Here is a 25208-nt window from a genome sequence, read left to right on the forward strand (position 1 = left end):
TCTGGGGTATTCTAACCCGATGGTTAATTGGACCCATAGTGTGTTGGCATTCCAACTCGATGGTTGATTAGACCCATAGTATGTTGGCAGTCCAACCCGATGGTTAAGGATTGGGGTCTTCCAACCAGATGGTTGATTGGGCCCATAATATGTTGTTATTGTATTTGTGTTATTTGTTTTGTGTTGCTATTTTGGGGGAACTCGCTAAGCTTTGTGCTTACAGTTTTGGTTTATGGTTTCAGGTACTTCATTGGATCATGGCAAGGCGAAGGTGTAACCGTACACATCCTTGGCTTTACAACTAATTGGATCTTGGGAGACTCTAATTTTAAATAATGTTTTGAGACAATGGTTTTGTACCACTTCTATTAGACGAAAGTGTTGTTTTGAAAAGTTTTAAAATTGTTGAATTTTTAGGATGTTATATGAAGACTAGATCTTGTTTGTTGGGACCATCCACTACTAGAAAAACAGCCTTTTACGACGCTCATTACGCGTCGTAAAAGACTCAGACGACGCGCAAATACGCATCAAGGAAGGCCCTGTCATAAAGAGAGACGACAAACTTTTGTGCGTCGTCTATAGACGACGCGCATTTACGACGCTCATTTACGACGCGCGTTTACGACACGCAATGCGTATCAAGGAAGGCCCTGTCATAAAGGAAGACGACACGCATCCGCGTGTCGTAACCTTACGAAGAGCGTGTTAATGACACGCAATGCGTATCAAGAAAGCCCCTGTCAAGAAAGGTCATGTCATAAATGAAGATGACACACATTTTTGCGTATCATAATTTTAAATGTTTAAAAAAAAAATATTTTTTATAGACTTACTAATTTTCAAATTAAATTTGCATTTAATGTCTCATAATAGAAAATAAAATATCATATACAAAAAATATAATCCATTTCATAAAATTTAATGTCATACAAAATATCATATACAAAAAATAGAATCCGTTGCATAATATTTTATTACAAATTTGACATTTTTTTGTTTCCGTACTTTGACAATTTGTGCTGCTGCTGATTCCGGAGCTAATCCGCGACTCCATCACTTGAAATTACAAGCCGCTCACCAGCAGAAGATAAATGAAGATCATGAATAAATAAAAGTTGTTAATAAAAAGAGGAATAAATTGAGTTTAATTACTAAACTAACCTTCACTTGTTTGACATGAGGAACTGGAATAATGAATTCCCCAACATCTCTATCTCCAATAGATCTTGAAAGGCATAACCCACCTCGCCAACATTCTAAAGGACCAATCTATCATAAATATAAAAACATTGGGAAGTTAAGTAAGATCCCATTTAAGTTGTAGCATATGCAAGAACAATTTGACTAGTAATTTGACACTAGTCAGGAAGCGAATTATATCTGAGTTGTCAGAGTTTATGTCACGGAAAGGAGGAGGGAGGATAGGTTGTTCACCCAAATTCATGGCAAGACAGTTGGTAATAATACCATATTCTTTGTCAGACACCACGATATGCAATGAGCCTATCTGTTTACAATAGTGGATTTATGAGTTCCATCATATTATGAAAAGATATAAAAATAGAAAATTGTGACAGTGGGTTTAATTTGAAGCCCAAGCCTTCACTTCCAAGGCAAAATTTGGAACTTTGCGAAAAATGGCTCTTAAACTACGCCTGATAAAGATATGAAAGTCACGGCCTTCACGTATCATTAGCTTCCCTACAACACCATTTACTCCAACAGCCATATACGAAAGAAGAGTATCATCAAGAAATTAAGTTGCATTAACATACCTTCTGAAGTCTCCCAAGCAACGCCTCCAACAAAAAGTTTTCTACCTGATGTTAACTTTAGAAAATTTAGAAGTTAACTTTCAAACTCATAACATAATGGCCATCTTTTTCATATCTTGGGCGAACACTGGAAATTAGAGAACTAGTCATGAATTCATGATAACGTAATAAAATACATACCAACACATTGAGATACGTGACAAGCATTATAGACAAGACAACAAGCATGTCTTGTAAGTCCCTAAATCAAGATAACAAAAAGGAAATTAGCCTCACCAACAATGAAAATACATCAGCATTTTATCATATTAGAGGGTTTTGAATGTATTCATGACATAGCTGATGTTCAAGATAAAGATAACTACCCTAAAACATGGCTTTTCCAGTAGAGCTGAACCAGTCCCTTCATATAAAATAGGAAAGAGAGTATTCACCACAAGAATTATGAGGATCACAACCTGCATAAGAAAGCAGGTCAATAATTCAGAATACCTGCATATACAATTTTATCATTTTTAGGTGTGATTGGAGCATGATAAGAACATGGACATTGGATGAATTTCAATAACAGATAACAATTTTTTTCTAGTAGTAGCCTTTCTTTTTCTCGATGGACTTTAGTAATCAGAAAAAAGTTCATTAAATCTAAACTAAAAGTGGAATTCTCACTAAAAGGTAGATTTTTTACTTGTTGGAAAAGCACCGGATCTTATTATGAAACTTACATTTGGGGAGACGCTTTATGTCCCATACTTGTCATCACTAGGGAGAGGTCATGACTTATTTCGTCCAGTGTTTTCTTTGGCTTTTGATGTATAACATGAATGGGATTAAAACTGATTAAAATAAAATCTTTAAAACCAAAAAGACTAAATTTTTATATAATAAAAGAAACTTTACCAGAAATGCTATAGCCTGCCGTATATGATTCAGTTCATCCCAAGCAGAACCTGAATACTGCAGTCCTTTTGTTTAACAAATAAGAATAGAAAATAGTGTTTGGCATGACGGAATTGAGGAAGGAATGGAATCGTTAATTCCATTCCAATGAAAGAAAATATCACTTCAGAGTTACCTCATAAGTTGCGTTAAAACACCAGTGGTCTAGTTCAGCCAATCCGACTTTCACATACTCACCATTGCTAAACGAACAACACTCACATCTCAAAAGTAGACTGCATTTTATAAAAAAAAAATAAAAAAAAAAAGCCCAAAGGCCCAGAATCATATTTTATATTCAAATCACAAAAGAATACACTCTACAAAAAATAAATATATACCTGTTAAAGAATACACTCTTCAAGATTTATTTTTAATCCTGCAACATTTGGATCTCAACCTGTAAGTTATGCTGCTATGAGTAGCATTTTAGCTTAACAGCAATTTTACCTGCAACAGATGCATGCTCAGAATTTCTGTGTAGGAAATGCTTCTGGAAGTCAAGTGGGGGGTGGGGGTGGGGGTATGACTCAGCAGCTGTTCTAGATATTTTTAATCCAAATATTGCAACTCAACAACATCCACCTACTTCCATGATGAACAACTCAAAGAAAGAGGATACCAGACCCTTGGTATTCAATGTGGTTGGGCTGCAATGTTTTGGTGCAAGAACATTTAGCAGGTAAGCATAAGCTTCTCCATCCTACACATGAAATCAAACTTACTGTTATTAAACTTGAAAAAAAAGCACAATGAAAAAGGGAGATTTACCTTGAGATCAGATGAGAAATATTTAAAACTTATAAAATTTATCTGCAAGAAATTGACCAAATAAAATTCATTAACTTTTTACCTGTTTGAGTTGAAGTTCAGTCATGTTAAAGGAGAAAAGGTTATGATATGCTTCTCACTAAAACTTAAGCGACTCACCTTCCACTTTCGTATTGTAGGCCTTCATTTTGTTTTTTACTACCTCCTATTGTATCATGAAAAGAAGTTATAATAATCACTACAATTTCAAGAAAACATGGCATATAAGAGAGCATATAACTCATGTCCTTGTCTACCAGGTCTTAAAAAAACCTAGGAACAAGAAAAACAATAAAAAAAGATGACCATCACTCCATTAAATCATAAAAAAATATTAGAAAAAAACTAGTTATACTTAAATACATCACATATTAGAGAATATAACATTAGTTTGACTAGTTGGTTCTTGATTATAAGAAGTTATTCTTGTAGCCTAGTTGTCTATACTAATAATTGGATACCTGTTGCCTGCACTTGATAGGTAGCTTCCCAAACAACAACTTGTTCAGAGAATGAAACTAAAAGCAATTGTAACAGAGAGACAATGTTATCATATTATATCCATGAACCAACCACTTCCCTTGTCACTATCAGTGAGGTACATTATGTTTACACTTTCTTGTATAGATGAGAAGTTAAAAGGACTTGCAAGAAATTCAGCTCCCCCTTCACCACATACGTTACTTTCATATAACCTGCCAAGAAAAAACTAATAATTTGAAATTTTGACAAAAACAAAAAAAGGAAATATGAAACTTGTTTATGTGAAAAAAAATGTACTCATTTAACTTAAGAAGGTGTGCCCATAGGTATGACATTTCTTTTCCCAAATTCCTTGAAGGATCAAAAGTTCTAAACCAATAGTTGTAAGCTAAAATGGTGAAATCAAGTTTTTTTCAGAGATGAGAAGTAGATGCAGGAAAAAAAATGGAGGCATAAAGGAGAAATCGAAAATACCAGGTGAAATCATAGATGCAGGAAAAACTCATAATCCGTTTTGCTTGATTGAGAAGATGAAGTTGATAGATGAATGAGAAATTACGTTTCCTCTTATTTGTTGAACGGCTGAAGAAATAGGCAAGGTAGAAGCATCCTTTTCATACCTTAGTGCAATTAGACCTAGCGCTTGCAAACCTGAGGAGTCTTAGTAGATGGAGTAGGGTGGAGGGGAGGTGGACCAGTGAGCCTGAGGAGTCGATACTGATGTAACGATGGTGATAGATAACTTTTCGTTCTTATGTGATGAGTATGAGAGTGATTAATAGACAAGTGTGTAGTGCCCGATGTCGTAGCCTGAGGAGTCGCAGCACCAGTACGATGGAGGAGTCTTAGTTGCCGAACGACGCTGCAATCGAGAGTGAAGCAACTGGGTTGTAAGGTCTCCGATCAAAAAAGCCCTAGATTTACCTATAACCATCGTGGTGTCTTCTTTCTTCTAAGCCACCCTCGCTGTCTTCTTCCTTCCCTTAAGCCACCATCTGGAACCTAAGAGAGAGAGAGAGAGATGGAGATAGATCTTTGAGAAAAGCCCTAGTCTTGATTTTGTTCTTTGGGACTCATAGACGCGCTTCTCCCTTCTCCTTTCGTCAAATCGGTCCCGCACCAGAGGTGCTTCCCCTTTCTCGATTGATTTCCATCATCGAGCCACCATGGCTGCTTGCGTTCCCATCTTCCTTGCTCGATAGATGAACCACGACCACCAGACCAAAACTCCCGCTACCTTTGTCATTCTAATTCCCCTTTTTCGATTTATCTGTAGGGAATAAAAAACAAACGATAATCAAGATTTGAATTCTTAATATTGAGACTTGAGAGTATAATACTGAATTAGGGCTTTTTTTGACAATTTCAACATCGAGTGGGAGATATGGTGGTTCCAGTGTGTAGAAGTAAATGAGCCTTGATCGATGTCAACGAACGGGGAAGAATCAGAGGCGGCGGTCGGAGTGCAAGGGAAAGAATCAAACAACACTCGATGTAGGGAGGCGGAGGAAGACCGGAGAAGATTTTTGTGGTCAAAGAACACACCCGGAGCTAAAGAGGGGAAACAAGGAAGGAAGGCGGGTTTTCTAATTTTTTTTATTTCCTTTTTCCCACTGCTAGTTGTTGAAGAGCGCGTTTGTAAAATTATAAAGCGACATTTCTAGACGACACGCCTTTAACATAAGCACCCTCCGTGTTTTTTCTTTTTTTGTGAGACACTAATTCTAGGGCACGCAAGAATGTGCGTCCAAAATTCTTTAAATTTCTAAAGATCTGACATTATTTTTAGGGCACGCCCTTTTGCGTATCATTAATTAGTTCGTTTCGTAAAAAGCGTGTCATTAAAGTTCTGTTTTCTAGTAGTGCACCAATGTCAGCCTATTGGACTGTTTGTAGGATGATGGTTGTCTTTGTGACACTTGTTGATATGCTTGTATGCGCTTGTTGTCTTTGTGACTCATGCTTATATGCTTATATAATTTATGTATTGAGCTATATGGGCTCGGAGTCATTACGAACTCAGGGTTGATACGAACCCGACACCGTTACAAGTTGTTATATAGAGTCATTATGGACTCGGGGTTGATACTGACTCGGGGGTCGATACGGATCCGACACAACCACGTGTTGTTATATTTGTATATATATGTGATATGAGGTATTTTGGGGAACTCACTAAACTTTGTGCTTACGGTTTCATATTTATGGTTTCAGGTACTTTCGGTTCAAAAGGGAAGGACCTGGCTTGACTGCACATTATCCCCTAGAGTTTTCTGCATTGGCAATTAATGATACTACTATAATGTTTAAATAATATATTCACTTTGATCGGTTTTGGTACAACTCGTCGTATGATTATTTGTTTTAAAAATGAAAATTTTACATTGGATTTTCGGGACATTACAAGTTGGTATCAGAGCCTTTGTTTGAGGGATTCGGCCACACTCTCGGGTATGTCTGAACTCAAACTGAGGAATTGGTAACCTTTTGAATGAAAATAAGTTTCTAAATGGATTTTTCTAAAGAAAATAAGTTTTTGAAAAGATTTTTATAAAGAAAAAGAGGGTGTGATGCATGCAATCAGTCGAGCTCAAGTAAGTGATTCTCTGTGACATCTCCAAAATCTCGGCCAAAAAAGACCGGTTTCATTTATGTTTTTTAAAATAATTTCAGAGTAAATCCTTTTGATTTAAAAGAGTTGCGGAATTTGTTCCCAAAACAAAATATGATAAAATAATATTTATCGAAGCATGTCATCAAGAGATGCATTTTCATTATATAATCAAAACTCGGGATGTCATGTTCCGATACAGACCATAAAGCATAAACGATAACATTACAATTCATTCAACAAATATATACATATACAGACTTGTAAACAAAACAACTCGATGATTCATCCATCTTATGCCCTTGCGCCACTTCCTGTAATACAAATAAAACTAAGTGGGTCAGGCTTGGGAGCCTGGTGAGCATATAGGGTTTTCAACCCACAATAAATAAATTATATTTAATTTCACCAACCAATGATAACCCGATTACCCATTCCCGTTATCCTCACTTTACGTCCCTAAAACAACATCTATCTTAAGGGACCTAATCTAGGATTTTCATCAGGACGGACATTACTGCTTAGGGGTTTCCTCAACAATAGATGTCCTAAAGGCAACCATGAGGGGGATAGAGTACACCGGTGAACACATCGTTCACAACACCTACAGGTTATGAACCTGCTAGCGTTCCACTAGAATGTCTAGAAAGAGTCCGTGGTCGTTATCCATACTCCGCTGAATAACTAGATCAACAACAACATCGAGGCCTCTCATCTGTTTATCACACATCAACTATCTACCCATGTTGTACCCAACATATTAGTAGATAAAAATATATGTTTTTATACATAGTTTAAAACATGTATAGCATTTTCATTCAATACATATTCCACTTAACAGATGAGGCACACCCACATAACACGTATTTCATAGAAAATAAATCAGATCTATGAGATAGAAGAGAGTGAATATACATTCACACACATAACAACAAAATTATACACATAACACGTATTTCATATAGAATACTTCATAATTATGCGTTAGAAAAAAGTAACTACACACTCACTTGATCAGAAGATGATCGGACGGCACTACGACTTGCAGAAGTAGTATTCTTCGGTAGATCTGGAAGATCTTCACAAAAATCGAACTTCTCGCGGGCAGAGCTTCGGCTCGGGAATCGCACTTCTCGGGATCTCGGGAGCGTGAAACTTCCTTCTTAACTTGGATATGAGATCCGGGGTGTCGGGATGGCTTCGGGGGTTTACACGCAGAGCTTCGGCACAAAAAGGAGGAGAAATGAGCAAATAATCCCGGAACCCTCGCATCCTATTTATAGGAGGCTGAAGCCTCGCAGTACGTTGGGCGTACAACCGTACGCGGGGAGTACGCGTCCGAATTCGTCACTGCATGTGTCATCCGAAGAACTTGAGTGCGAGGTGTGTCATGCTTCGTTGTACGCTGGGCGTACTTCGAATCAGATCGGTGACTCCTTCGGATATACATCCGAATTAAAGATTAAATTTAAATATTAATTATTTAATAAACTTCAGAAATTCATATCTTCTACATACGAACTCCGTTTTTGACGTTCTTTATATCCACGCGTAGGTGAGACTACGCTCTACAACTTTCGTTTAGACTCTGTCGGCTAATTTTGAATTTATTTTTATTATTTATTTTTAGTAGGCCGGGACAGGAAAACTTCATTATAAATTCATAACTTCTTCGCCTGACGTCCGTTCTTGCCTATCTTTTCATCGTTTCACTCCTAACAACGAGATCTTCGATTCTCGTTTAGATTGTTTCGGCTAAAAACCGATCGATCTCAAATCGAGTATTTGGGCTGCATACCGCTAAGTCGAAACTTCAGAAAATCATAACTTCCTCATACGAAGTCAGATTTGGGCGTTCTATATATATTCAGAAACCTCGTTTCGGCCATTACAACTTCATGTAAAGATATCGAGTTTATTTTGCACTTAAATTTTGACGATTATTTTTATTCTTAATTAATCAAATCACATAATTAAGCAATTAAGCACAAAACACATAATACTCAAATAATACACTTCTATTATTTCAAAACGGGTTACAAAGGTTAACCTAGACTATTATATCAACATTAATGACAAGCCCAGAAACACAGGCGTTACAATTCTCTCCACCTTAGAATGATTTTGTCCTCGGAATCACACATCAACAAACAAATGTGGATAGCGACCCATCATGTCACTCTCCGTCTACCAGGTGAGATTCGGCCCATTCGTGTGTTTCCATCGGACAAGCACTAACTCGACCATCTTGCGTCGCAACTTCTTAGTCTTTCGGTCAACGATTGCCTCTAGTTCTTCAATCAACCTTTTGTTCTCATTGATTCTCAACTCCGAAAGTGGAATCATGTCGGGAACTTCTCCTGTGAACTTCCTCAAATAACACACATGAAAAGTGTTATGAATTTCATTCAGTTCTTCTGGTAGTTCGAGCTTGTAAGCTTGGTTCCCAATCCTCTTAAGAACTTTAAACGGTCCAATAAACCTTGGACTTAATTTTCCCCTTTTACCAAATCTTATAAGTCCCTTCCACGGCGAGACTTTAAGCAAAACCGAATCTCCAACTTCAAAATTCATGGGTCTTCGCTTGTTGTCAGCATAGCTCTTTTGACGATCCTGAGATGCTAACATTCTTTCCCTAATTATTTTCAATTTTCCAGCAGTTTGATGGACTATCTCCGGTCCCATAAACTGCTTTTCCCCAACCTCAAGCCAACAAGACGGCGCACGACACTTCTGTCCATACAAAGCTTGATAAGGTGCCATCCTTATGCTCGAGTGGAAACTATTATTATAGGAAAATTCTACCAAACGTAAATGTTCATCCCAAATACCTAGGAATTCCAGGGTACATGCTCTCAGCATATCTTCAAGTGTTTGTATCGTTCGTTTGCTCTGACCATCAGTCTGTGGATGGTAAGATGTACTTAAACACAACTTGGTACCCAATTCCTCTTGTAGACTTTTCCAAAATCTCGAGGTGAACCGGCTATCACGATTCGATACAATCGTTAACGGAACACCGTGAAGCCTCAAAATTTCCTTCACGTAAGAAGTCGCAAGCTTATCCATAGACCATTTCTCCTTGGCCGCTATGAAATGCGCACTCTTAGTGAATCAATCAACGACCACCCAAATCATGTCGTGACCATTCTTTGTTCTGGGCAGTTTAGTGACAAAATCCATAGCAATGTCTTCCCACTTACCCATAGGCATAGGCAAAGGTTCTAAACTCCCGTATGGTTTCTGATGTTGTGTCTTGACTCTCGCACAAGTCACACACTCGGCCACATACTTTGCAACATCGAGCTTCATTGTCGGCCACCAGTTGTAGGGTTTCAGGTCCCTATACATTTTAGTGCTACCGGGATGAATCGAGTACATGGTCTTGTGAGCTTCTTCCATCAGAAGATCTCTGACTCCTCCTGTCTTAGGTATCCAAATCAGATCTTGGAACACCTTCCTCTCGAGCTTTCTTTATACTTTCCACAATTGTCGAGACAGCTTCAATTCTCAACGCTCTTGGCCTTTTCCTTTCAAGATTGACTTTCCGACTGAGAGCATCAGCAACTACATTAGCTTTACCAGGGTGATAAAGTATCTCACAGTCGTAGTCCTTAAGTAACTCTAGCCAGCGTCGTTGCCTCATATTCAATTCTTTCTGATTAAAGAGATATTGGAGACTCTTATGATCAGTGAAAAGTTTGTATTTTGTGCCATAGAGGTAATGCCTCCATATTTTCAGAGCGAAAACTCCTGTGCCAACTGCTGCACCTCAATAATCGGCGAAAACTCCGCCCTGAACCTGGCCGAGAAATCGCTCCAAGTCATCGCGTCCAACACGGCATCATCCCCCAAAGCATGACCAATCTCCTCCCACCAATCCCTTGCTCTGTCCTTCAGAATACAGGAAGCGAGTCTGACCTTGTCCCCCTCAGGACACCGGCTCGTACAGAATGTGTTGGCAATATCAGCCAACCATCTGCTGCTAGCGATGGGGTCCCTAGCCCCATGATAATCTGGTGCCCTGCAAGCCCTGGACTCCCGAAATGTCAAGGTACGCGCTCCCATCAATGCCATCATCTCAGTACGGAAGGCTCCCAGCCTCTCATCCAAAATCTCCATATACCCTCCTTGACCGTGCCAAAGATCACAGGAGTCTGATCTAGAATACTACGCGTAACCTCGGCGGATATCAACTCCCTCATTCGCTCCTCGAGCTGCTCGGCCCCTGAACCTGAGCCTGATCCCTCTCCGGCGCCTGATCCGCCCACTGGTCTCTCTCGCAACGTCACCATGCTGGAAATATACTACAACCACTATCAGAATACTCATCACTAATGCGAGACCAAACACACCCTACCAGGTTCCCGGTCTTGTCTCGGCCTTTCCTGAATCGAGTACAGATCCTCTGCTTTCAGTAGTATGGGCCCATACTACCTTCCACATCTATCCATACTTTCCTCAGGAATTGCTTCAACTCCACCAGGTCCCTTATCCACTACTACTGCTCCCAACACTATCTCATCCTAGGCCTACCCTAGGAAAACCTCTGACTCAACACAAACCTCTCCTCAGCTGCTGAAGGTCTCCTTGTGATGCCAATTTGCCATCACCTGGATACCATCACATGTGACGAGGCTCAGATAATCCTTCAAGTAAAAGACTCGTCCCTACAACGGTTGGACTCAAACAAGAGCTGCGCAATAGGACCAAATCCAGCACTCTGAGATTATTCAACCCTGATCACATGTGACGTGTCGTATCCAACTAATGGCTAACTCCCATCACTCAGTATCCCACAATGCACAAAGCAAGCAACATTCAAACAAGGGAAAATCAAACCATAATATACTCAAGCAATCATATCCACACAGCAAGAATCTGAACTAGCATGTAACACAACTCATAGACTCACACAACTCATAGACTCAGGCATAACCTAAACAGGCTATCCTACTACTGTCTAATCAGCACTATCATGCAGCTCGAAAGCACATATAACAGGCACATAAGGCATCATCCCTCGATCCTTAGCCCTATTCTAGCATGCTGTTCTACTAACTAATAATCAAATCATAAACTTGTATGGGTATTTTGGGGTACTTACTTAAGCTCGGTTGATTGCATGCACCACACCCTTTTTCTCTTTTCAAAGTTCTTTTCTTTCTGAATTATTTTTGCTTTTCTAAGACTGTTTTCTTTCCCAAAACTCTCTTTTTACAAAACTGTCTTTTCATTTTGAAAACTTCTATACCAATTCCTCAGTTTGAGTTCAGACACACCCGAGAGCATGTCCGAATCCCTCAAACCAAGGCTCTGATACCAACTTGTAACGTCCCAAAATTTAAGACTAAAAATTACTTTTAATAAAACATCACTTTAAGCAAATTCATCATTTCAAAACATAAATAGAGTATTAGTTCCCAAAATACATTTTCGTTATCAGAGTAAACATTCCCAGGCTGTCTAATCTATGGTGTGTGCCATGCGATCACCCCGAGCTCTTCCCTCCGCTACCGGAAGTACCTGAAACCAAAACTGAAAACCGTAAGCACGAAGCTTAGTGAGTTCCCCACCCTACCACATACCATGCATAACCACATACTGCACATACTGGGCCACGCCCGCTATCCTGGGCCTCGCCCCCTACCTCGGGCCTCGCCCGCTACAACGGCCCCGCCGCTCCAGGCCCCGCCTGGCTTCGAGCCCCGCTCGGATACAGATCTGTTTCACTTAGGCCTCGCCTGTCACAGGGCCTCGCCCACTAACATATAATAGCACATAAACATATCACATCACATCACATAAGCTAAATACATACTAACGAATCTTGTCCTAAGGCCTCGCCTATCTCTGGGCCCCGGCCTTGTCCTACTACTGATGAGTCATGGGACCCCGTCCATACGCCTGCTGATAGTGAGGTACGGGCCCAACCCACCCTCACTCCTTCCCTAACTTGGGCCTCGCCGCTGATCTGCTGCTACTGAGATGTGGAACACCATCCACACTCTGCTATTGGTGAGATACGGGACCTCGCCCACACTCACCTCCCTACCAGGCATATACAAGTATCACACAGACAAATATAAACTATCACATAAACCATTCCTTGGGCACCCGCCCTCTATCATTGGACCTCGTCCCGAATATCATACTAGCATACTATGCCTAGGGCTAACCCCCAGGTCTTCTACTCATAACTACATGGGCCGGCATTGTGGCCGTAGACCCATTCATACAAAGGGAAACTCACATGTATTGGCTGAACTGGCTGATGAACCCACTAGCTGCTGCCCGACAACTCTCTGAACTCCTGCTCCACTCGCTCCCCGAGCTACCAATATCAATGCAACACTGAGTCTAACCGACCCCCGAAAGACAACCAAGTCAACTCTGGTCAAAAGTCAAAAGTCTTAGTCAAAGTCAACCTTCCAGGTCAACCCTACTCGCCGAGTCACCCTATTGAATCGCTGAGTTCATACGTTCAGAGTCCTTCTATTCGCGACTCGACTCGCCGAGTCAGTCCATGACTCGCTGAGTCTACCGATTACCGAGTCCTGACCTGTCCAACTCACCGAGTCTCCATTCGACTCACTGATTCGAGTCTCAACTCGAAGGGTTTGGGGTTTCGCGACCTGACTCGCCGAGTCCAAGACAACCTTCAAAAGACTCGCCGAGTTGTTCATCCAACTCGCCGAGTTCCTTCCCAACTTCATCTGACTCGACGAGCTGTTCATCCCACTCGTCGAGTTCCTCCTCATCTTCATGCTATTCGCCGAGTCCACTCAAAGGACTCACCGAGTCCATTCAGATCTCTATACATGCAGAGGACTTTTGAGTCATGGATGGACTCCAAACTGTAGATCTACCCTTCCCAAGCCTATTCCTCACGTAAAGTTGCAAACTTTACGTGTAGAGAAGGAGATATAGGCAAAATACACCATAAACTAGGGTTTAAGGCAAAGAGGCTCCATAATCAACTCAAGGGCTGAAACTTTATGCTTTCCAAGACCAAAATATACTTAGATCTGAAGTAGCAACTCCAGATCCGGCTTCTAACTCAAATGGATCACTACTCATGGCTAAAAGCCCCAAAACTCACAACCAAAATAGATCTAAAGGAAACGACTTAATACCTTAAGATGTTCAAAAATATCTTCCCAATCCCATATCTATTGCCCCCTCCTTGCACCTTCAAGATCCTTCTTCCTTCTCCAAGCTTTAATGCACTCCTCAAGACAACAATTGGCTCAATCAATGGATATGGCGGCTAGGGTTTGGCATTCTGGGTTAAAGAGGCAGTAAAGGAACCCTAGGGAAGAGAATGAGGCGCTTAAATAGGCCCCAAGTCCCGAATTTAGGGTTTTCCTCGAACAGACCTGACTCGTCGAGTCAGTCACTTACTCCTCGACCTGGATCCTGCTTGGACTCGCCGATTTCCTACTTGGACTCGCCGAGTCCCCCCCTTAAAGTTAGGGTTTTCTTTCCTTTCTTGTCCTTCAAAACTTTGGGTGTTACAACTCTCCCCCACTTAAACTAAACTTCGTCTTCGAAGTTTGCTATGGCCCACCGCCTGCGATCTGCTTCCAAAAGCCACCAATTATCCCAACACCAGCTGCCTACCTTCGCTGGTCTTCCACCCGGTCATTCTGACTAACATAATCCTCGCGGATAAAAACCTCGGGTCAAACCTGACCCTGAACAATTTAGAAACACAACTTACTCAACCGACAATCCTTCTGGTACTCTCCGAGTACTGCACTTGAACTCATAGGGGTTGACCCCTTCTTTCCTTACGCGATTCCCTTGCCTTCCTAAGGCGATGCTCCATAACCAACTATTTCCTCTGTCACTGTGAAGATCCTATCTTCACCAATTCATCATTCCCACTACTTCCAATACGGGTCATCACCTCGAGTAACCACTGACACTCTTCTCTGTCAAAACTTGGTGTCGAGCACCCCTCGATTCAACTAACTGAATTCCACCCTACACTGCTTACCCACAGTACTACTGACTGAAAATTCTGATATTCCTTGTCTTCCTTCTGGATGAACTAAGACCACCCTGGTCCCTACCAACCTATCAATGTCTGGATTACCGGCTCCCACCGGTAGCTAGTCCCAACACCACCACTAGTCGCTCCCAGCGACTTCCGAAAAAACTTCGACCACCTATATCTGCCCAATCTATTCTGCCATTCAGACACTACAAACCTGGGATCCCCGATCCCCTAGCTTGACACTAAGGTCCCTACCAGGTCCCACCTGTGCTGTTAAAATTCACGGGCCTCGCCCACGAGTCCCACCCGCCTCTATCCTTCTAGTCCCACTAGTCTAATCACTCTCGCTCGGGCCTCGCCCACGGGTCTCACCCAACCATACTACTGAGCAACCCTGCTCTCAGGTCTCATTTACACTGCTAATCTCATACGGGCCTTGCCCACGGGTCTCACCCAACTATATCCTGGAGCGGCCTCTCCCAAGGTCTCACCTCTCTAGGGTTATATAGGCAAACTCCCTATCATTCTCATCCACTACCCATTCCTGATCCCTGACCGATCACTAGGAGGTAAGGGCCTCGCCCCAACTCCGCTATCGAAGCTACTAAGGAATGCTATGGCTTACCCATAGTCTTACATCACCATCCATTGCTGACTGCCAGTGAATGCTACGGTTGCCCCGTAGTCTTACAACACTTCCACCACTAACTGCTAGTGAATGCTACGGCTGCCCCGTAGTCTTACATCACTTTCTACCACTGACTGCTAATGCGAAGGCACCCATGTTCCATTAGCTCTCAAGATCCTCATTCCGACTCCCTCGAGTCCTACGGGCGATCCACAACCTGAATTCCCAACCACGTACTAACCATTACCATCACACGCACTAGCTGATGGGGAGTTTCTCTAACTCCCAACCCTGAAATCCTCAATCCATCAAACGCTGAACCACTTCTTTTCCTTCTCAGAGGTCGGACACTCATTTTGGATCTGCGTGCTCCTACCTTTGCACACTCGGAGGATTCTCCCCCACTTCGATCTTGTTTACCCCTTGTTGCTCAATACTCAAAAGAAATCCTTGCTACCATTCCATAATCAATCTGCTGAGGAACCCAAGCTTACCATAGCTAGGGATCTAACCAATCCATCTCCAACACTATACAACTCCGATCTAGCGAGACATACCAAGTCCCTCCCAAGCATGCTACAGTTACTGCATCCTATGTAACCTTCTCCAATAGGGCACATCCCCTCACTACCATTCGAATATCCAAGGTATGCAGATGGCATATAACTCGATCACAATCAACCGCTCAAAAAAATAAAATACTCATACCGATAATGATGCAGAACCATAACAATATAATCATGCACAAATAAAGGAACTGAAAACAGAAATCGCATACCTGCAACGTCCGGTGCTGATCGCGCCTCTAAGATAGTCATCTGAAGAGCTCTGCCTCCTACCGCAGGCGCCTCTGCACGGCCCTGACGGCCGTCTGTGATCCTCAAAGTTGCAGGGGCAGGTGCCATCACCCGTCTTACTGAAAACAAACTGGGGCACCGGGCCTTCTTGTGGCCCCGCTGATTGTAGTGAAAACATAACAAGTTTGATCCCTGCGCGGTGGTAACAGTACAATCCCTGCTGAAATGACCAGTCTGACCGCACTTGAAACAGCCAGACTCACCACCGCTACCACTCCTGCACGCGCCCCCGTGCGCCCTGCCACACTTCCCGCACCAACTGCGGTCCTGATAATCCCTCGATCTCAAATCCGATCCCTTGGTCCTTTTGCCCGAACCTGTAGCTACCTGAACCTCATCCGGCTTCCTCTTCCGAATCTGCTCCAAATCAATTTCCCTCTCTCTAGCCCGAGAAATCATATCTTCCAGCGTCTTACAGCTAGATCTGCTCACGAACTCCCTGATGTCATCCCTCAACATCTCATGGTATCGGGACTTCTTCATCTCCTCATCCGCGACATACTGCGGTACAAGAAGAGCCCTTTCCCTGAACTTGGCGGTGATCTCCGCCACAGTCTCAGTGGTCTGCGTCAAATCCTGAAACTCCCGTGCCAACTGCTGCACCTCAATAATCGGCGAAAACTCCGCCCTAAACCTGGCCGAGAAATCGCTCCAAGTCATCACGTCCAGCGCGGCATCATCCCCCAAAGCATGACCAATCTCCTCCCACCAATCCCTCGCTTTGTCCTTCAGAAGACAGGGAGAGAGTCTAACCTTGTCCCCCTCAGGACACCGGCTCGTACGGAATGCGTTGGCAACATCAGCCAACCATCTGTTGCTATCGATGGGGTCCCTAGCCCCATGATAATCTGCTGCCCCGCAAGCCCTGAACTCCCGAAATGTCAAGGTACGCGCTCCCATCAATGCCATCATCTCGGTATGGAAGGCTCCCAGCCTCTCATCCAAAATCTCCAATATACCCTCCTTGACTGTGCCAAAGATCACAGGCGTCTGATCTAGAATACTGCGCGTAACCTCGGTGGATATCAACTCCCTCATTCGCTCCTCGAGCTGCTCGGCCCTTGAACCCGAGCATGATCCCTCTCCAGCGCCTGATCTGCCCGCTGGTCTCTCTCGCAACGTCACCATGCTGGAAATATACCACAACCACTATCAGAATACTCATCACTGATGCGAGACCAAACACACCCTACCAGGGTCCCGGTCTTGTCTCGGCCTTTCCCGAATCGAGTATGGATCCTCTACTTTCAGTAGTACAGGCCCATACTACCTTCCACATCTATTCGTACTTTCCTCAAGAATTGCTTCGACTCCACCAGGTCCCTTATCCACTACTACTGCTCCCAGCACTATCTCATCCTAGACTTACCCTAGGAAAACCTCTGACTCAACTCAAACCAGTCCTCAACTACTGAAGGTCTCCTTGTGATGCCAATTAGCCATCACCTGGATACCATCACATGTGACGAGGCTCAGATAATCCTTCAAGTAAAAGACTCGTCCCTACAACGGTTGGACTCAAACAAGAGCTGCGCAATAGGACCAAATCCAGCACTCTGAGATTATTCAACCCTGATCACATGTGACGTGTCGTATCCACCTAATGGCTAACTCCCATCACTCAGTATCCCACAATGCACAAAGCAAGCAACATTCAAACAAGGGAAAATAAAACCATAATATACTCAAGCAATCATATCCACACAGCAAGAATCTGAACTAGCATGTAACACAACTCATAGACTCACACAACTCATAGACTCAGGCATAACCTAAACAGGCTATCCTACTACTGTCTAATCAACACTATCATGTAGCTCGAAAGCACATATAACAGGCACATAAGGCATCATCCCTCGATCCTTAGCCCTATTCAAGCATGCTGTTCTACTAACTGATGATCAAATCATAAACTTGTATGGGTATTTTGGGGTACTTACTTGAGCTCGGTTGATTGCATGCACCACACCCTTTTTCTCTTTTCAAAGTTCTTTTCTTTCTGAATTATTTTTGCTTTTCTAAGACTGTTTTCTTTCCCAAAACTCTCTTTTTACAAAACTGTCTTTTCATTTTGAAAACTTCTATACCAATTCCTCGGTTTGAGTTCAGACACACCCGAGAGCATGTCTGAATCCCTCAAACCAAGGCTCTGATACCAACTTGTAACGTCCCAAAATTTAAGACTAAAAATTACTTTTAATAAAACATCACTTTAAGCAAATTCATCATTTCAAAACATAAATAGAGTATTAGTTCCCAAAATACATTTTCGTTATCAGAGTAAACATTCCCAGGCTGTCTAATCTATGGTGTGTGCCATGCGATCACCCCGAGCTCTTCCCTCCGCTACCGGAAGTACCTGAAACCAAAACTGAAAACCGTAAGCACGAAGCTTAGTGAGTTCCCCACCCTACCACATACCATGCATAACCACATACTGCACATACTGGGCCACGCCCGCTATCCTGGGCCTCGCCCCCTACCTCGGGCCTCGCCCGCTACAACGGCCCCGCCGCTCCAGGCCCCGCCTGGCTTCGAGCCCCGCTCGGATACAGATCTGTTTCACTTAGGCCTCGCCTGTCACAGGGCCTCGCCCACTAACATATAATAGCACATAAACATATCACATCACATCACATAAGCTAAATACATACTAACGAATCTTGTCCTAAGGCCTCGCCTATCTCTGGGCCCCGACCTTGTCCTACTACTGATGAGTCATGGGACCCCGTCCATACGCCTGCTGATAGTGAGGTACGGGCCCAACCCACCCTCACTCCTTCCCTAACTTGGGTCTCGCCCCTGATCTGCTGCTACGGAGATGTGGAACACCATCTACACTCTGCTATTGGTGAGATACGGGACCTCGCCCACACTCACCTCCCTACCAGGCACATACAAGTATCACACAGACAAGTATAAACTATCACATAAACCATTCCTTGGGCACCCGCCCTCTATCATTGGACCTCGTCCCGAATATCATACTAGCATACTATGCCTAGGGCTAACCCCCAGGTCTTCTACTCATAACTACATGGGCCGGCATTGTGGCCGTTGACCCATTCATACAAAGGGAAACTCACATGTACTGGCTGAACTGGCTGATGAACCCACTAGCTGTTGCCCGGCAACTCTCTGAACTCCTGCTCCACTCGCTCCCCGAGCTACCAATATCAATGCAACACTGAGTCTAACCGACCCCCGAAAGACAACCAAGTCAACTCTGGTCAAAAGTCAAAAGTCTTAGTCAAAGTCAACCTTCCAGGTCAACCCTACTCGCCGAGTCACCCTATTGAATCGCTGAGTTCATACGTTCAGAGTCCTTCTATTCGCGACTCGACTCGCCGAGTCAGTCCATGACTCGCTGAGTCTACCGATTACCGAGTCCTGACCTGTCCAACTCACCGAGTCTCCATTCGACTCACTGATTCGAGTCTCAACTCGAAGGGTTTGGGGTTTCGCGACCTGACTCGCCGAGTCCAAGAACAGACTCGCCGGGTCCAAGACAACCTTCAAAAGACTCGCCGAGTTGTTCATCCAACTCGCCGAGTTCCTTCCCAACTTCATCTGACTCGACGAGCTGTTCATCCCACTCGTCGAGTTCCTCCTCATCTTCATGCTACTCGCCGAGTCCACTCAAAGGACTCACCGAGTCCATTCAGATCTCTATACATGCAGAGGACTTTTGAGTCATGCATGGACTCCAAACTATAGATCTACCCTTCCCAAGCCTATTCCTCACGTAAAGTTGCAAACTTTACATGTAGAGAAGGAGATCTAGGCAAAATACACCATAAACTAGGGTTTAAGGCAAAGAGGCTCCATAATCAACTCAAGGGCTGAAACTTTATGCTTTCCAAGACCAAAATATACTTAGATCTGAAGTAGCAACTCCAGATCCGGCTTCTAACTCAGATGGATCACTACTCATGGCTAAAAGCCCCAAAACTCACAACCAAAACAGATCTAAAGGAAGGTAAACGACTTAATACCTTAAGATGTTCAAAAATATCTTCCCAATCCCAGATCTATAGCCCCCTCCTTGCACCTTCAAGATCCTTCTTCCTTCTCCAAGCTTTAATGCACTCCTCAAGACAACAATTGGCTCAATCAATGGATATGGCGGCTAGGGTTTGGCATTCTGGGTTAAAGAGGCAGTAAAGGAACCCTAGGGAAGAGAATGAGGCACTTAAATAGGCCCCAAGTCCCGAATTTAGGGTTTTCCTCGAACAGACCTGACTCGCCGAGTCTCCTTGGCCGACTCGCCGAGTCGGTCACTTACTCCTCGACCCGGATCCCGCTTGGACTCGCCGAGTTCCTACTTGGACTCGCCGAGTCCCCCCTTAAAGTTAGGGTTTTCTTTCCTTTCTTGGCCTTCAAAACTTTGGGTGTTACAAATTGACAATGTCATTAAAGTACAATATTATAATAGAAAACAGCATAAGAAAAATCATGTATATAAAAAAATATATATGCCACAATAAAAAATACAACATAAGAAAAGATGCTAAAAATTAATTATTTAAAGTACTACGCTATAATAATAATAAATTAATAATAGAAAAGATGCTATAAAAATGAAAATTGCAGCATAAGATAAAACATTTTTTTCTTATGTTGTATGTTTTTAACATATTTTCTTATGCTGCAATTTTCATATTTATAGCATCTTTTCTATTATTATTATTATTATAGCGTAGTGTATATATATATATATATATATATATATATATATATATATATATATATATATACACACACACACACACGACATAAGAAAAGATGTTAAAAACTTAAATTATTTAAAGTACAATGCTACAATAATAAAAATAGGTTTTTTGTTTAAGTATTTTCATTTTAAACCATCAAGAACCTAGAATACCCGCCCGATATTGATTTAGAAATTAATTACAAGTTGTCCCTGTTTTGGGACTACTTTTTAAATATTTTATCTCATTTAAGATTTGAATGTGTATTACATGATTGTGGACCACCAAACTTCAATGGATCACATAGATTTTCTTGATGAACAAGTTGCCTTAGATCAAGAGGACTTGTTGGATATCATGAGTAAATATGATTTTGTTATAGGTTAACATGTTATGGATAATGAGGATATGGTTAAGGATAATTGCATGGATTGCTTCCATGCCAACCTGCAGAAGGCCACATCTTTAGGCAATTGGGTTGCCTTCCCAGCCCAAAGTCCATACCAGCACAATGGTGGGAAAGTCGCTTAGCGACAAAACATTATCTACAAACAATAGAATTGGTGAATGCACCACTACCCCTCTGAGTCGATCACGGCCCAAAGCATGAGATAAAGGACATCTCTGCCAATGAACATCATTGTCCCGAATCAGGACGGAGATCATGTCCCTTAAAGAACAACCGTCATCCAGGTCATAATATATAAGGCCAATCAGCACTACTAGAAAAACAGCCTTTTACGACGCTCATTGCGCGTCGTAAAAGGCTCAGACGACGCGCAAATGCGCGTCAAGGAAGGCCCTGTCATAAAGAGAGACGACGCGCATTTACGACGCTCGTTTACGACGCGCAGTTACGACGCGCGTTTACGACACGCAATGTGTATCAAGGAAGGCCCTGTCATAAATGAAGACGACACGCATTCGCGTGTCGTAACCTTACGACGCGCGTGTTAATGACACGCAATGCGTATCAAGAAAGCCCCTGTCAAGAAAGGCCATGTCATAAATGAAGATGACACACATTTTTGCGTATCATAATTTTAAATGTTAAAAAAAATATATTATTTATAGATTTACTTATTTTCAAATTAAATTTGTATTTAATGTTTCCTAATAGAAAATAAAATATCATATACAAAAAATAGAATCCATTGCATAAATTTAATGTCATACAAATAATCGTTCCATGGAAAGATAAAACAAATCAATAAAAGTTGTAACAAAAATTTACAAACTAATTACATACAAGAAATATAAAAAAATATACCGTCAAATGCTTTTCAAAGTCTAATCTCCATTTTAGCTCTTCAACTCACTTCTGCAACCATTGGTGGTTGTTGAGTTCACCCGACATCCTTGTTGGAAAAATCAGGGTTTCCTTCGACTTCTCTCACTTTGTCCACACCCTCACGCCTCTTAACTGCAGCCTCACGAAACCTTAATCTCAATTTCAATCCCTGTATCTCATCTTCCCTTTGTTTTGCCTACAAATACCCCAAAATAAAGCAACAAACCTTCTAACTAAATCATAAAAGTATACATTTTCTTGTAATAAAAGGATTAGAACCAACTATGTTAAGTTACATACCAATTTCATGGCAGCCTCGCTTTCAGCGGTTACTGCCTGTAACGTCAGGTCTTTATCTTTTTCCCTCCTAAAAGCACCAACAAGGGCTACTTCATATTCTTTCTTCTGCAAATAAATTACACACAACCTCAACATTTTTAGAATTACATCTTCTAAACATCTTTCATTCCAAATGCCAAAAAAAGCAACTACTATATAAGAAATAACACTTAATCACGAACACTGTATTTTCAATATATTTCTTAGTTTACGTTTGAAAAATCTACTCAATTATAATAACTTGGGATTTTTTTTTAAGAATAAACAATAAATGAATGTTGGAAACTGTAATAAGCAAATAGAAGAAAGTGATTTTCAACTGAAACAGAAAATTAAAAAGTTTATGACTTTATTTTATCAGTGATAATAACAAGTACCCGAGACATCCGTTTAACAGCAGTAACTGGACTAAATGATCCCTGAAACCCTTCCCATCTGAAGCCTCCTGGAGATCCCACCGCCCAAGCATCATTTTCATGATTTCCAGTTCCTGTTCCCCCATTAATCACGCTGTGCAGCTGAGATACTTCTTTCTAACAACCACAAAATCTTCAATTACAACCAACACCATAACATATATATATATATATATATATATATATATATATATATATATATATACACACACACACACACTGGGTAGATTTTTTTCAAAGTACAAAAAATAAATATAGAATTTGGTTAAGGGATGAAGGTGTTAATGAAAAAAGATATATAAGTAAAACCTGATTAAATGCAAGCAATAACACAAAAGAGTATGGAACACAAACCTCGGATACAGTTTATGGCTTCGATCTCAACATCTTTAAAGTGATAAATAGAGAATCAAATTAGTACCTGAAGCATAACGTATCTTTCAAGTTCTTCATTCTGTCGATCAAGTTCAATTGTGAAACTATCACCAAAAGAAGACATAAGTGGTGCTGCTCCAGTCATGCTTCCACTTGCTGAAGTGATTAAGGAGTTTCTTTCCTCATCATCATATGATAATTTCAAACCAGTGGATAGAGTATGTGGGTTTGGAATGCTTGACGGGTGATCATATTCTTCATTATAAAGTTTTTGGTTCAATGATATCGGAAGTTTTTTCTGCATTAAATTAGTCTCAACTTCCCTTGATCGTTTATTGGGCCAAAAGGCAAGGCTATTATGCTCTCTACCAGAATAATTTACTGGATCAACATGATGTGTGGCTGGAACTGTCATATGTAAAATCAGACATCAGATAACACAGGGTAAAGAGTGATTCATTAATCTTAGAATCATGGAAACTAACCATTTCCAAATAACTGCAATTGGTTTGAACGATACTGAAAGACACTACTAGAAAAATAGCTTTCTGATATCTGTAATAACACATTTTCAGGGTATTATTACTCATGATTTTAATCCCGTATTAATATATATATATATATATATATATATATATATATATATATATATATATATATATATATATATATATATATATATATATATATATATATATGAAACTTACTGTTCCAATTGAGCTGAAAATTGTGCGATTTTCTGCTTGCATTGGTTTGCAGAAGTTGTTACTTCTTCACCCTGAAAAAGATCAGATGCTTTATTATAGTAAGCAATAGCTTGCTCCAAATTTTGCTCCTGTTCATATAACTCAGCAATTTCCTACATAGTGAAACCAAATTATATAAAAACTAAATTAAAATTAATAAATAAAAAACTAAAAATAAATGATAATCCTATGATGTATGTAGTATGTACCTTGCAATATCTGGCAGCCATGCTGAGTCTTCCAATTTCCATGAAAATGTTTAATGCTTGCTCTAGGTTAGCTATGCACGCTGCAGACATTTAAGATAACAAGAAAAAAGATAACATTTTTTTAGATATCCAGGAAAAAAATGGATTAAAAATCATTATCTTTTTAGTTTATACCCTTGGTGCTTGTTTTCTTGTATGAGTGAGCTGCATCAGCATAAGCACTAGCAGCTTCATGTTTGCTATCCATCTAGAAAAAAAAACACAAAATCAAGATTATAATGGGGTTCATAAATTGATGATAGAATTGGCAAGCTTGTAAGAATTGGCAGCTTTTTCTTTGCAAGTTTATACCTTGATCTTAGCTAGAACCAAACTAGAACTAACAATGAGGTAGTTTTGGGGAGCATAGACATATCCTAGGAAGGAGGCAAGGTTACCACATCAATAGATTTAATCATAACACTTCCCCACCTAAAGACAGGTGAGGGGTCACATGTGACTCATATCACAAATCATAATATACCTATTAACATCACAAATATAGAGAGTGGTCAGAATGACCAAGGGCATTCCAATAATTGAACTCATCAGCATCTCATTTCCAGAACTAACATGCAACATCTCTTGAGTATCAAAATAATTAGAATTTCTAGAAGTAAATGTGTTGCTTGTGATCAATGTGTTTGATAGAGCAAAGATCGAACTATTAACCACCTGTCACACAAAAAACATCAAGTGAGTCATCATAATTCATCACAGAACAAAAATTTCTATTCAATTCAGAGAAAATAATCAAAGTTGTTATAAGCAAACATAGTTTAAATGCAGGGAATAGTGTAAAGTACGCAAACTAGCAATCTTAAAAATGAAGGAATTGTAGGTGTTACAGGAAAAATTAAGGTATCAGTAAAGAAGAAGAAGAAGAAGAAGAAGAAGAAGAAGAAGAAGAAGAAGAAGAAGAAGAAGAAGAAGAAGAAGAAGAAGGAAATCACCTCAACTAAAACAGACATTT

At 41.1% G+C, this 25208-nt stretch overlaps 1 long non-coding RNA gene across 1 annotated transcript; it reads right to left on the reverse strand.

Moving 5' to 3' along the window:
• Nucleotides 1–2530: 2530 nt before the first annotated feature.
• Nucleotides 2531–3552, reverse strand: LOC111903947 (uncharacterized). The gene is made up of 3 exons (XR_002854360.3): nucleotides 3489–3552; nucleotides 3168–3367; nucleotides 2531–2953 (listed from the first exon to the last, which is right to left on the reverse strand). It is a non-coding gene; the product is annotated as an uncharacterized LOC111903947 (long non-coding RNA).
• Between the last annotated feature and the right edge of the window lie 21656 nt (nucleotides 3553–25208).

The sequence above is a fragment of the Lactuca sativa genome, chromosome 9 (assembly GCF_002870075.4).
Source record: "Lactuca sativa cultivar Salinas chromosome 9, Lsat_Salinas_v11, whole genome shotgun sequence".
NCBI classification, from domain to species: Eukaryota; Viridiplantae; Streptophyta; class Magnoliopsida; order Asterales; family Asteraceae; genus Lactuca; species Lactuca sativa.